Source organism: Barbatula barbatula, assembly GCF_947034865.1.
Source record: "Barbatula barbatula genome assembly, chromosome: 3".
NCBI classification, from domain to species: domain Eukaryota; kingdom Metazoa; phylum Chordata; class Actinopteri; order Cypriniformes; family Nemacheilidae; genus Barbatula; species Barbatula barbatula.
The window spans coordinates 2357877-2373536 of record NC_136764.1 but is presented as its reverse complement, the minus strand read 5'-3'; the positions used below and the strand labels follow the sequence as shown (position 1 = coordinate 2373536).

Genomic DNA, 15660 nt, shown 5'->3' with positions numbered 1-15660 from the left:
GATCCCTAACTACCACCTGCGCATCTAAAATGGCATGCGGAGACTGTTGTTTAAGCTTATCAAATAAACTCAAGAGCGCCAGGGAGAACTCTTGTAACGTTTCTCCCTCCAACTGTCGCCGTGAGTAAAAGGCTTCTTGAAGCGTAATATAGGACTCGAGACAGCCATACACTTCACGCAACGCAGAAATAATCTTCTCAGGATTATCTTTATCAGGGCTCGGCCGATATTTAATCTCATCCCGAGCCTCTCCCTCAAGATGATCAAACAAAAAGAAAGCCTGCTCGACAGCCGTCATCGTCCGCATGCGCATGCACGCCTGAGCTTCTTCGACCCACTCGTCAATGCCTACACCAGACCTACCATTAAATTTGGGACAGCGCCGTTCACGAGGAACAAAAACAAAGCGCTCAACGGTGTTAACATTGGATCCTACAGATATAGGCGTTAATGGCCGTGACGCACTACTAGAGCCTGCGCCAGGATCAAGCAACTCAACCGGTGTCTGCTCCTGTCGCAGTCGATCGTTATCGGCCTTCAACTGAGCCACAAGGTCTCTCATTTCCTGTAATTCAGCCTCCATCTCTACACAATATAAGGGGTAATCACCAGACGCGTCTCCACCATATGGTCAAGTAGAAGAAAGAAAATATATATATGTGTGAAAAAAAAATACAAATCCCTACGTCTGTACCCGTACAACAGCCAAGACCCTGCCGACTACGCCAAATGTGGCGATGGCATACGGTGAAAGGAGATTAATCAAAGCATGAGCCGACTACGCCACCCCGGATAGGGCCAGGGACCCAAAATTAAGTAAATCACCAAAAGCTCACAGGTTCGTTATTGGCTGAGACAGGTAGCAGACAAAAGGGAAGCTGGTAAACAATTTATTTCACACACACCATCTAAAATACAAAATCACATTTAATTAAAGTCATTAAAAGAAACAGGCCATCATCTTCGTACAAAGCATACACACACTTAAAACGTCCAACCCAGAATTGGGGAAAGTCGTCTGATTGATCCGACAACCGTTGTGCTCACTCACGTCACCACACGCCAAATGTTTCGATATTGTGGACACTACAAACAAGTCAACCACAGCACCACATACAGAGGATCTCGACCGCGACTAATTCCCCCTAATTCTGGAACGAAAAGAAAATTAATAAACTCAATCCCAAAATCACTTACACAAAACAAATTAAACCAAATCACTTAAACAAAACAAATTAAACCAAATCACTTAAACAAAACAAACGAAGTAAACAAAATCACTTAAGCAAAACGAAGTAAACAAAATCACTTAAGCAAAACGAAGTAAACCAAATCACTTACACAAAACAAATTAAACCAAATCACTTAAGCAAAACAAATTAAACCAAATCACTTAAGCAAAACGAAGTAAACAAAATCACTTAAACAAAACCAAATCACTTAGGCAAAACGAAGTAAACAAAATCACTTAAACAAAACGAATTAAACAAAATAAATTTTAAACAAAACGAATTAAACAAAATCAATTTAAACAAAACAAGTTACGCCCAAAATGACATCGATAATAATAGCTAGTCCGGTAATCACCAGTCCTCCGAGAAAGAGAGCCAAATGTCGTGCCTATAGACACGCAGAACGCGATATCGAAGCACGTCGACAGACACTAAATGGTTATTATACACTGGAAATAACTGCCAGCTAAATGGGAATAGATCCTCCACACCAACCGGGACAAAGACGCTGTCCCAGGCACGGCAACGAGTGAAAGAGCAAAAACGGAAATAAACACGACTCTACGGACTGTCCACTTCGGTCCGGAACAGTCAGCTTCATGCATCCGCTACGCAGTGAAATGAAAGTGGAAGGTAAATTAAGCGTCGCACTAAAAGTAACGGGTCTGGAAACAACCCGGTTCAGGAATCCACTAGGCAGTCAGGTAGGAGAAATGGTAAGTTGGACGAATCAGTGCGAACAATAGTGGCACTGTCTATCTCGGAAAACACTCCAGTTCAAGCAGTCGTTATACATGCAGGTACGATAGCGCTAGTCCATAAGGGAGAATCACAGCCCCAAATAGCGCCGGTATCAGCCTGCGAACTGGCGTCGGTTCAGCCTGCTGCAACACCTCCAACACCCAAAGTCACTGCAAAAATATAACAAGCAAATGAATTTAGAGGGAAAATACATTCCCACAACCCTATACGTGAAAATGAGTAACACACCTGCAGCTAATGACCCGTAATGCACCACGCACTTGACGCGGACTTCACTAATGGCTCTCGAAAATACATGGCCATTCACAAATGCCCGCAGTACTCCTCAACCACACTGTAATTTAAATGCATCTCCATTTACCCTGTTTGACATTAAATATCAACACTTTAACTGCCACTGGTAGCTCTTACCTCTTGGACGTGTAGCCCAACCCACCGGAAATAAAGGTACTCCCGGAAGCCCTATAGGACACACCTGTGTGACATGCCAGTCCTATCTACCTTTATACCCCCGGACCGTACCATTTCCTCAAACATAGGTGGGTCAGGCAATCGCATCACCACAATCAGAAATCTGCTGTTTTCTCGCTACAACAATAAACAAACAAATTTTCATGGATCCACCACAAGAAATAAATTGATCAAATGCAGTATCATCTGCTCCTAAACTCTTTTGAACTTGTTTTAAAACAGAAAACAACCTTTCACATCACAGTTCAACAAGACAGACAAGGGTTAAACATTTTAGTGCAATATAAACATTTGGAAATCTGTCAATTTATCTCAATTAGACGAGACAAATATAAATGCTAAATAATCTGGCACAATACACAATTTCAATCCAAAATAATGGGGAAGAGCATGTATACATTTGAAATGCTTGATTTCATTTGGCAAACACATCTCACACGAGCATTTCTCTGGACTTTGAATGTGAAACAGGTGCTGCTCGCAGACTCGAGCGGTTCAGATGCGGTTAGACTCGAGACTCATCACCGCTTCACTCACTGATCGCACTCGCAGCAGAATCCGGGTCTTCGGTTGAAGATGCTGCTGGGGCTCTTCGCTCTCGGGGCTGTGAACATTAGCTCGAGCCGGAAGTGAAGAAATGTTCTGGCTAGCTGGGACCCGTTTCAGAAAGCAGGGTAAGTGCAAACTCAGTGTTAGTTAACCCCAGGGACCCGTTTCAGAAAGCAGGGTAAGAGCAAACTCAGTGTAAGTTAACCCCAGAAAACGGGATACTCTGGGTTTTCAGTTTCAGAACGCGAGGTATATCAAACCCGTGACCGCGGGGTAAGTCAAGCCAGTTTCAGAAATCAAGGTATCTTATACTTAGAGTGAGTAACCATAGTAACCTACTCTGTGAACCTAACCTGGTCAGGAGCAGGTTTTATTCCACTAACCCGAGGTTTGTTACAATCTCCGCCCCCTTTAGAAGCGCGAGCGGTGTTGAAATTGCCTTCGCCGTTCGTTTTTTCATTCGTTTTCCTTAATCGCGCACAAGTTCGTAACACAGACATTAAATGTCCGTTTATTCAGGAACCCGTAGACGAGGAAGCTGCATTCATTCAGAGAGAGTTACATTTACGTCGGGAGAGTATATGGTGAAGCCACGTTTGGATGTTTTATCATATCCGGAGGATTCTTTATTTGAGAGGCACAGTTTTTCTTTACAGTCCATTAAATATATTCATAATCTGCTTCATCCTTACATCACAAACCTCACTCGTCGTGGCTGCGCTCTTACATCTGAGCAGATTCTCTGTATGGCCTTATGTGTCTTTGCTAACGGAAGCTTTCTTTATAACACCGGGGATGCAGAACACGTTAGCAAGGCAACTGTATGCAGAGCAGTAAGAAAAGTGTGCATCACTCTCAAGCACTTTACATACATTTGTGTTAAGTTTCCTGTGAGAGCCATCAAAGAGGAGTTTCATAGGACTGCAGGTGAATGGTGAACGTCTTTCTGAATAAGCTGATCAAATAAATGTGCTCTTGCTGCCACCTCTAATAATTCAAATACCCTTTAGGATTTCCCAATGTGATTGGGTGCACATTTAAAAGGTCCCACTCGCCCCGCTCTGCGCAGGCTTCGAACTGCCGTCGGTCAGAACGAGAGACGGGCGCTCTAACCACGAGCCTAACGACCACAGTCCCTATTGCGTCTGTCGCTAGAGCATCTCTAGCTGGCCTCCATTACACATAGCTGGAGCAGGGGCAAGCATGGCCAGTTTTTTGTCTTCTATAGCCACAGTGCTCGGTTCTCATATCCTCATAACTTTCAAGGCCAGTTTATTAAATATATCAAACATTTCCCAGTCAGGCATCCTACTACCAAGAGCATTTAAACTCACCGGACTGAATGATGTTTTTATATTTCATTTCCAGCTGCTGCCACGTTCTTTTTATTGCAGAAGGATTGCACCTACATGACAAAAATCGTAGGTATATATGTTTATACATATACGATACGATATACATAATATAGATGTAGGGCAGCGTTCTGGATTGCCCACAAGATGTCGCTATGACACTGTTGTGTTACGGCAGATACAAGTGGGTTTTTCTTTTAGTAATGTTTTTGAGCCTCTTGATGTACCGTAGCGTTGATTTTCTTCAGTTATTCTTGTCAACGCTACAGGTAAGACGTGTTAATAGTAGCGGAAATTTATATTTAAAGAATCTTTGTTATCACTCTTAAGTTCTGTCTATTTAGATATTTTGTGTTCTAAACTAAAAGCGGAGTAATGTGGGGAGTTAAAATGTTTGTTTTTTTGTCTTATCTTTTGAGTTTGATTAATACGGGGTGGTTGATGCTAAGCTAGGTATGATTGTGTAACAACGAGAGGTTGTTGTGAAATTTAATGTGCATCGAATTTACTTTATTGGATAAACTTAAGTTGAGTTATTCTTGTCAACGCTACAGATGCCGTGCTGTGAAATAAACAGGCCAAGCCACGATCCGGAACCCCTCTGTGTCCGCGTCTCTCTCTACCACCACCCACGAACACACACACAGCGCAGAGTAACAGCGGCGGTGCTAGAGGCTAGCGAGCACGCATAGAGCGAGGGGGTGACATCTTTGGTGCCGTGACCCGGATCGTGGCACCACTAGACTGAAGCCGAAAAGATTTCTACAGCCAGGGGTTTGTGTGCTGAACTCTATTATGGACAGACTGAATTCTTAACCAAACTGGTGATTTCGCGGATGCCACGCAGTCACTGCTATATCCTTTACAGCCTGATGGGAATCTGAACATGTTTTGTTGTTATAATTGAAGTGATTCGCTGTTATGTAAGAAATATTTGATGGTTTATTAGTAATATATATATTTTTTTTTTCTTGTTTTTTGTACGAGATTGAAACTTTTGACATTACATCTCCTTACAATCCAAATACACTGCCATTTAACCTACTTGCACATAATAAATACAATTTTACATCCTACAATGTCGCAAACCTATGCAAACTCAACTAAAAACTTGCATAGTTCCTCATGTAACGAACCCAACCTCCTACCGCCAGCTGAGCATCCCTCAAATAACCTACCATTGCCCTTTGAACGCCATGCTCCACCACCCCCAATGAACCTGCTCTATGCTGGCCAGTACATGACACCAGCCCATGCAACAAGGCCGCCAGGCACTGGGGCCTCAGGGCAGGTACCGCCACTCTGTTTCGAAGACAGCCCAGATGCAAGAACAGGTGGCCAGGTGGAAAGGTCAGTGGATGCCTCTGTTCGCAAACGCAGTGGTCTTGGGCCATCAGGAGCCACGCTTTGGCAAAGCCCTACACATCATAGTTTTGTTGAGATGCCAGATGAACAGCAGCCACCCGGGCCCATTCCAGTTACATCAACATATCCAGCCCAGCCGATTAGACTCCGAAATTACGCCAGAGAAACTAAGAAGTTCCAGATGCAGAGTAAAGCAAAGAAAACGTATGCTCAGGTGCACGTAACATCAGGAGGGGGTGGACACAGCAAACTGGATAGGCCAAACCACACATCGGAAATGTCAGAGTTGACAGAAATGGTAAAGAAACTAGCCCTCATTCAGGAAGAACAAATGACTAAGCTATCCCAACTAGAAATGAGAATGGCCTCTCCACCCCTTGCCTCCCCATTAGCAGTTCAGCCAGCAAAGGGAACAGCAAGCCAGGGTATAAGCTTTGTCTGTTACCGGTGTGGAGAGCCAGGCCACACAGCCAGAGTGTGCAGGGCAGTGCTTCTGGATCCAAGCCAAGCTGAAGCCCAGCGGCCTAAGACCCCTGCTGAAGGACGCAAGCACTCTGCTCAAAATTTAAACGCTTAGTGCCCATGGCAGCCGGGGCATCCATGGGTACGCAGCAAGGACCCCACCCACCTGTGAAGAGGATTCACACTGAACTAGGGGAAACACCCCTAGTAGGCCCCAGGAACGAAGGGGAAGTGGAAGTCAATGGAAAGACATGCAAGGCTCTCATTGACTCTGGATCGCAGATCACCAGTATTACGCACAACTACTGGCAGAGCCACCCAGCTTTACTGAAGCAGAAGTTACAGTCTTCTAAGATACCAATAGAGGGTGCAGCAGGTCAGATCGTACCCTACCGTGGTGTTCTGCACATCGACCTGAAAGTGCTGGGGAAAGAATTCAAAGCAGTACCTACCTTTGTTGTTCCTGATTCTGACTATCGTTCTTCAGTCCCCCTGCTGGTGGGAACCAATGTCATTCGAGCCTCGCGAACCCACCTTCAAGCAGCTTATGGTTCAGAGTATCTACACCAGGTCAAGGAGAAGCATCCAGAGTGGTACACGGCTTTACTGAAGGTGGGAAGCGCCAAGCAAAGTGAAATGCATGATGTTGTGGGTCCTGCTGTATACACTGGTCGTACAATACGCCTCCCTAGTGGGAAAGAGATGGACTTAATGTGTAGGATTAAAGCTGGTCCTCAAAGGAAGATTTATACAGCCTTGATTGAAGCCCATCACCCCTCGCAACTCCCCCAGGAGGTCTTGGTGGCCAAAGTGCTTGCTAATGTAAAAAGAGGTTGTGCTCCAGTTAGAGTGATGAATCTTTCCCAGCGAGTCATTACGATCAGACGACACACAAGTCTGGCCAATGCAGTCCTGGTGGACAAGGTGGTAGAGTTTCCAGATAAAAAGTATAGCGAAGCTGGGAGCAGAGGGGCATGTCTCAGTCTGGACCAAGTAGTGACTAGCTGTGGGGTTGACCTTAGTGAAGCAGCGGTGGAAAGTGAGGACCAACGTGCGCTGCTTCGGGAAATGCTGGACCAGAATGCAGATGTGTTCTCCCAACATCGTATGGACTATGGTCACACCACAACAGTACACCATGAGATTCCCCTGGTTGACCCGAGGCCTTTCCGACTGCCATACCGCAAAATACCCCCTTCCCAGTGGCAAGATGTGAGGCGGTTATTGATGGAAATGGAGACAGCAGGAGTAATTCGACCCAGTAAAAGTCCGTATGCATCTCCTGTGGTGGTCGTGACCAAGAAAGATGGGTCACTCCGATTGTGTATTGACTACAGGAAGCTCAACTCCTGCGGCACCAGAGATGCATTCCCACTGCCAAGGATAGAGGAGGCTCTAGAGGCTTTAGGACAAGCAAAATACTTCTCCACCCTTGCCCTAACATCTGGATACTGGCAGGTGGAGGTTGCGGAACAAGACAAGCACAAGACAGCATTCAGCACTCCCATGGGGCTGTTTGAGGCCAATAGGATGCCGTTTGGGCTACAAAACGCACCCTCCACATTTCAAAGACTGATGACGTCCTGTTTTGGAGACTTAAATTTCACCCATCTCCTTATTTACCTGGACGACATCATCATTTTCTCTAAGTCCTTTACTGAACATTTGGAGAGGCTGCAGCTGACTTTCGATAGGCTTAGGGAGCATGGCTTGAAACTAAAGCCGTCCAAGTGTCAGCTTGTGAGGAAGGAAGTGCAATACTTGGGTCACTTGGTGTCTGCACAGGGCATCAGGACAGACCCAGAGAAGATCAACAAGGTCAAGGATTGGGTGAGGCCTACTAATCGTATGGAGGTGCTGCGGTTTTGGGGTTTTTCGGGTTATTATAGGAGGTACGTGAAGAGCTACTCGAACATGGCTGCTCCGTTATACCGCCTTACCTCTGGTGACCCTAAAAAGAAGAAAAGAGGGACCCAGAAAAGCCCGGGGCCTGACCAGCCATTTCTGTGGACTGCTGAATGCGAAGAGGCCTTTCAGTCTCTAAAAGAAAAACTGATAAACGCTCCAGTGTTAGGGTATCCGGACTACAGTCAGCCCTTTATGCTGCAGACTGATGCCTCAGGAGTAGGGCTTGGTGCGGTGTTAGTACAGGTCCAAGATGGGGTGGAAAGGGTCATTGCGTATGCGAGCAGAGGCCTAAGCCCACCTGAGACAAGATATCCAGCACACAAGCTTGAGTTCCTTGCTCTCAAGTGGGCCGTGACGGATAAGTTCCATGACCACCTCTATGGGCGCAAGTTCTCTGTTCTGACGGACAACAACCCTCTGAAGTATGTAATGACCTCAGCCAAACTAGACGCCACAGGTCAGCGTTGGGTTTCTCATCTGTCCATATTTGACTTTGACATCCAGTATCGGAGGGGGCAGGATAACTCTAACGCTGATGCTCTATCACGTATGTCCAACCAGGTGGTGGCGGAGACCCTGCAGTCATGCCCGCAGCAGTTGAGGACTGGTGGACTGAGACATGAGGAGGCACAAATCACCCAGGAGCCTGAGGAGCTCTCAGGCGAGGATACAGCTGGCAAAGAGGAACCTGAAAGCGGTCAGGAGGCCAGTGAAGTGTATGTGGATGTGGGGATGGAGGCACTGCCTGCTATGACCATACAGGAGCTTCGAGCGGGGCAGAAGGAAGACAGAGTAATCGGTCCCATCCTCCACTTTAAAAGCAGAAACCACAAACCAAGCCACAGCGAGAGGATAAAAGTGGGAGCCACGGGGGGTCTCCTCTTAAAAGAGTGGAGGAGGCTTGTAGTAAAAGAAGGAATCCTGTACCGTAGCATCAGAGACTTTAAAAAAGGGTTGGTGGAGCAACTAATACTGCCTGAAAAGCTGCGTGAAACCATCAAAATAGCCCTTCACAATGATTCAGGGCATCTGGGATTCGAGAGGACACTGCAGATGATAAGAGAAAGATTTTACTGGCCAAGAATGTTCCAGGAGATCAAGGCTTGGTGCGAACAGTGTGAAAGGTGCTGCCTTAGGAAAACTCCCACAGCCAACGTCAGGGCCCCCCTTGTCAGTATCCATACCAGTGCCCCCATGGAGCTGGTCTGTGTGGACTTCTTGATGCTGGAGAAATCCAAGGGTGGTATAGAGAATGTGCTCATTGTTACAGACCACTTTTCTCGCTATGCGCAGGCCTACCCCACCAGGGACCAGAAGGCAGGAACAGTAGCCAGGGTCTTATGGAAGAATTTCTTCTGTCGGTTTGGATTCCCTGCAAGGTTACACGCTGATCAAGGTCGTAATTTTGAAAGCGCAATTGTAAAGGAGTTATGCAAGTGCACTGGGATCACTAAAACCCACACCACACCCTACCACCCACAGGGCAACGGGACCACTGAAAGATTCAACCGTACCCTAATGAACATGCTGGGAACACTGGAGCCGCGCCTGAAGCCCCGGTGGCATGAGTATGTGGATGCCATGACACATGCATACAACTGCTCGCGACATGACTCTACTGGATACAGCCCTTACTACCTCATGTTCGGCAGGCATCCAAGGCTTCCAGTGGACCTCGTCTTCGGGTCCCCCAAAACGGACCAGCCGAGTGAATACAGCGAATACGTCCAGACCCTGTATGACTCCCTGATGCAGGCCTATGCCCTGGCTAATCAGACATCTCAGCTGGCGAAAGGACAACAGAAAAAGTATTATGACAAAAGAGCTAAGAGTGAAGACTTCAGTCCAGGAGATAGAGTCTTAGTCAAGGTCTGTCATGTGGAGGGGAAGCAGAAGTTGAGAGATCGTTGGGAGGCACGCCCATATGTTGTGGTCAAGAAGCAACCAGGTTTGCCTGTGTATGTGGTGCGGCCAGAGAATGGAGGACCAGAGAGAGTGTTGCATAGAAACCTCTTGACACAGTGTATGTTTCTTCCAGTGGAGCGGGAGGAAGGAGATATCGTAAAAAATGGAGAGTCAGAGGATGAGATAAGTGGGGCAGGAATTGAATGGAAAGGCGAAGAGGTAACAGAGAGTGATGGTTCAGAGGAGGCTGTAGACAGAGCCCTGGTTGGAGCAGACGATGAAGAGGGGGAGCAAATAAGCACAGAAGGGGCTGACATGTGGAAAGAAGAAACGGATGACAGAGAGAGAGTGGTTATGACCGGAAAGGGGACCACCTCCACTCAAGTGACCATCCCTCTAATGAGAAACCCAAAAAGAAACCGGCATCCCCCGATTAAACTCTCACTCGAATCCCAAGTTCTGGAGCTGGAGAGTGACCTCCAAAAGATAGAAAGAGGGAGAAAGGTGTGGCTAAAGGCTAAAAATAATAGGAACTGAAGAACATTCGCAGAGCCATGCTGCATGCACCCTGATAACAGTTAGCTACCTCACACACACAATTTACACACACTGTGCACTATACATTTATTGTTTTGATTGTCATAGATCAGACCACGCTTGAGTTTTTGTTAATTTGATGGCTGGGACACCATCACTTAAAGAAGGGGTGGATGTAGGGCAGCGTTCTGGATTGCCCACAAGATGTCGCTATGACACTGTTGTGTTACGGCAGATACAAGTGTGTTTTTCTTTTAGTAATGTTTTTGAGCCTCTTGATGTACCGTAGCGTTGATTTTCTTCAGTTATTCTTGTCAACGCTACAGGTAAGACGTGTTAATAGTAGCGGAAATTTATATTTAAAGAATCTTTGTTATCACTCTTAAGTTCTGTCTATTTAGATATTTTGTGTTCTAAACTAAAAGCGGAGTAATGTGGGGAGTTAAAATGTTTGTTTTTTTGTCTTATCTTTTGAGTTTGATTAATACGGGGTGGTTGATGCTAAGCTAGGTATGATTGTGTAACAACGAGAGGTTGTTGTGAAATTTAATGTGCATCGAATTTACTTTATTGGATAAACTTAAGTTGAGTTATTCTTGTCAACGCTACAGATGCCGTGCTGTGAAATAAACAGGCCAAGCCACGATCCGGAACCCCTCTGTGTCCGCGTCTCTCTCTACCACCACCCACGAACACACACACAGCGCAGAGTAACAGCGGCGGTGCTAGAGGCTAGCGAGCACGCATAGAGCGAGGGGGTTACATATATATATATATATATAGTTCCTCCAATTCGACTGGCGAGAAATAAACGGAGCGCTTTTTGTCACGTGGCGTTGCCATGGTGAATCGTGTTATCTTCGCTCAATTGATGATGGCTTTTTAAAGCCGCGGTGAACACGAGTAACCTCGGGTGAACTTACTCAGAGTGGATTTAACTGATTGAAACCAGCTGTTCTGAAACAGAAAACTCAGAGTAGCGGTTATCTGAGTAAATCAACTCAGAGTTCATATTTTAACTCAGTGTTGCTTGAACCTCCTTATTGAAACGGGTCCCAGAAAACAGGATACTCTGGGTTTTCAGTTTCAGAACGCGAGGTATATCAAACCCGTGACCGCGGGGTAAGTCAAGCCTGTTTCAGAAATCAAGGTATCTTATACTTAGAGTGAGTAACCATAGTAACCTACTCTGTGAACCTAACCTGGTCGGGAGCAGGTTTTATTCCACTAACCCGAGGTTTGTTACAATCTCCGCCCCTTTTCGAAGCGCGAGCGGTGTTGAAATTGCCTTCGCCGTTTGTTTATTCATTCGTTTTCCTTAATCGCGCACAAGTTACACAGACGTCCGTTCATTCAGAGAGAGTTAAATTTACGTCGGGAGAGCATATATGGTGAAGCCCCGTTTGGATGTTTTATCATATCCGGAGGATTCTTTATTTGAGCGATGCCGTTTTTCTTTACAGTCCATTAAATATATCCACACTCTGCTTCATCCTTACATCACAAACCTCACCCGTCGTGGTCGCGCTCTTACATCTGAGCAGATTCTCTGTTACGTTTCTTTGCTAATGGAAGCTTTCTATATAACACGGGGGATGCAGAACACGTTAGCAAGGCAACTGTATGTAGAGCAGTAAGAAAAGTGTGCATCGCTCTCAAGCACTTTTTATACATGTGTGTTAAGTTTCCTTTGAGAGCCATCAAAGAGGAGTTTCATAGGACTGCAGGTGAATGGTGAACGTCTATCTGAATCAGGCTGATCAAATAAATGTGGTCTTGCTGCCACCTCTGGAATTAGATAATAATTCAAATACCCTTTAGGATTTCTCATTGTGATTGGGTGCACATTCAAAAGGTCCCACTCGCCCCGTTCTGCGCGAGCTTCAAACCGTCATCGGTCCGAATGAGAGACGGGCGCTCTAACGAGGAGCCTAACGACCGCAGTCCCTATTGCGTCTGTCAGTAGAGCGTCTCTGTTGGTCGGGGAGTGAGGCTTACACACTGCACAGCTCTTCACTAGCTGGCCTCCGTTACACATAGCTGGAGCAGGGGCGAGCATGGCCAGTTTTCTGTCTTCTACAGCCACAGTGCTCGGTTCTCATGTCCTCATAACTTTCAAGGCCAGTTTGTTAAATATATCAAACATTTCTCATCCTACTAGCAAGAGCATTTAAACTCACCGGACTGAAGGATGTTTTTATATTTCATTTTCAGCTGCTGCCATGTTCTTTTTATTGCAGAAGGATTGCACCTACATGACAAAAATCGTAGGTATATATCAGGGGCGTTTCCTCCGAGGAGGCAAGGGAGGCGGTGACTCCCCTCCCCCTCGAAAATAATCGAATGAGAATATTGTTAACAGTTCAGAAATAAAATAGGACAGCGGATAGAATGTATTAAGCGAAATATGAGATCAATCAGCGTATAAAACAGTGTGAAACAGCGACCCCGCTCGAAAGAAATCCAAAGGGAGGCAGCGTTTCTCTTGCCTCCTCTGAGCTCATTGACTTTACATATAACCCCTAAAGCGTGCCGTGAGTTTGAGTGGGGGTAATTGAAAAGAATGGAGAAAAGTCACGTGAGAGGAGGCAATGCCTCCAACGGGCTATGATTGGATTAACTCATCAGCGAGATCCCGCCTTCCTGCTCGTCTTCGTCATTCATTTTAAACTGCGGGCGCTAAATTAGATTGAACGTTAATTAAATGGTTTTATTAGTTGTATTAATCGGAGTTTAGGATTCGTGTCGGAGATGGCGGAGGCAGAGGAGTTATCGATTGTTGACAGAATATTACGTGGTTCAGATTTGTTCAAAAACGTTTGCTTGTGATCAGGCTTTGCTCAGGATAAGAGCAAGTTTAAAGTAGTCACATCTATTTGATTTGATCTCTTAAATGCTTTGAGTATTTCTGGGACTGCTAATAATTAAATTGATGCTATTGGTAATGATCAGGGCCAGACGTAATGCGCGCGTCCGCGGACCATATTTCCGCGGAAGAGTAAGCATCAAGTACTCTGCTGTGTAGTGTTTCAATCTGATGGTTTTATGGCGTGATCGATTCCAAAGACACCCACAGTCTACTTCTCAAGCGAATCTTATAGATCGTGATCGTTTCTAAAATATGCTACAGAACAAGCGAATTTTACCTCACGCAAAGCAAAAGTAAAAACCACTAATGAAGCAATCTGTCTATATAAATGTCCACACGATATGGTTGTCGTGTTCGTATTGCATGTTTTTGTTGATTAAAGCAATCTTAGCCTACACACATAAAACTTGGGTTTAAGAAGCGCTGCGTAATCAGACGCAGCAAACTCACACACAATAATGCAATGAGCGAACAAGTTTGTTAAAGCGCTTATTTTTTTTCCACATTAATTCCTTTCTTCTTCATCTCATGTGCTGAGACAGTTACACTGAAAGATCCATTAAAGTAGTCAAAAACACGACTGAGATCGTCATAGTTTAAAGCTGTGAACAGCATTTACATGTATGATTATCATTATAAAAATATGTCATTCTGCATGTTAAATGTATATTATAAATAAACAAGTAGGTCTATATTCAATAATGGTGTTTATAAAACATGTTGATAACGTTTTTATTTAGGTTTAATTGCTACAAAACTACAACTACAAAAATCAATTTTGACAGCTGATTTGTAAATGCTTTTATTTTGTAAAGTTTAAAGGCCCATTCTCTCAAATCTTTTAACAAATTTATTTTAAAACCTTTTTTCAATTTATAACATATTTCAAACAATATAAAAACTATTCGGCAGATTAAGAAAAAAAATCTGCGCAGAATTAACAAAAAAAGTCTGCAGATTCCGTCTGGCCCTGGTAATGATGTAATTCTTATATAGGAAATATAGTACCAGAGGAAGATGAAGGTGGTGTTGATGTACCTTTTCCCAAAGCAGGGAAAATATAAAACTACAAAAATCATAAGTACATACTGTAATGAACTTGTAGTAATTAAAAGGAATTTTTCACACATAAACACTGAAATGACTGACAAACGCACTTGTTAATAGTACAGAGATGAACAAAAATTACATGGGTAGAAATCTGCCTCCTCATTTTTTAAGTCCACCGCACACCACTGGTATATATATATATATATATATATATATAGTGCCTCCTATTCTATTGGCGAGAAATAAACGGAGCGCTTTTTGTCACGTGGTGTTGCCATGGTGAATCGTGTTATCTTCGCTCAATTGATGATGGCTTTTTAAAGCCGCGATGAACACGCGTAACCTTGAGTGAACTTACTCAGAGTGGATTAAACTCATTGAAACCAGCTGTTCTGAAACAGAAAACTCAAGAGTAGCGATTATCTGAGTAAATCAACTCAGAGTTCATATTTTAACTCAGTGTTGCTTGAACCTCCTTATTGAAACGGGTCCCTGAGCTGTCCTCGTTGACGGGCGGTGCCTAGCAGACTAGTTGCTAACGTTTACTAGCGTAAATAAATTGCCTATTTTCGGTCTATATTTTAAATTGTCTGCGTTCCTGATATCCTTCTCCCTTTTAAATTTCCGATTAGCGCTCCCACTTAGCTTCTCCATGTTTGCGTTTTGTGAGTTGTGTTGTGTTGTGAGTTGTGTTGTTTTGTGTTTGTAGCCCCCTCAGCACTTGGTGCTCTACACACAGCGCGTGATGGAAGCGGCGGACTTGGACTGTTGCCAGAAAGGAACGAATCTTTCCACTTTCACTTTCACTTTGACATTATATCGAGTATTTTCACAGTAGAATCGGCAAACAAGTCACATATTACTGTTTATAAACACGCTTCCTAATGACAAGAATAACATTTACATTTAGTCATTTAGCAGATGATTTTATCCAAAGCGACTTATGAAGAATTCAGGGAGCAATGAGCGATATGTCACACAGGAGCAATAGTTCAATAGGTGCTAATACAAAAAACAACACACAACAATAAACGCGATGTAAATGAAGTAAAACAGGCGATTGAATCTACTGAATAAATGTGATACTCACAGTATTTTCTTATCTGTAATAAAAATGGCGATTCTTCTCACTGTAAAATGTCTTCAGCTGTAACAGTTTCACTTTCACACTGTTACATGTAATGACGGAGGAGGAGCC

The 15660-nt window shown here is 44.5% G+C and overlaps 1 protein-coding gene across 2 annotated transcripts in view; it reads right to left on the bottom strand.

The window, feature by feature from the left end:
* The window catches only part of LOC306891712 (NLR family CARD domain-containing protein 3-like), a 32051-nt gene extending 16391 nt beyond the window's left edge, over positions 1-15660 (bottom strand). Inside the window, exons 1-2 of one of the 2 annotated variants that reach the window (XM_079452191.1) lie at positions 15553-15613; positions 12724-12794 (exon numbers count right to left, since the gene is read on the bottom strand). The gene's annotated coding sequence lies outside the window, so the exon portion shown is untranslated. Of the gene's footprint in view, positions 1-12723; positions 12795-15552 lie in introns of both variants that reach the window. The other variant, XM_079452190.1, reaches the window with a different exon arrangement.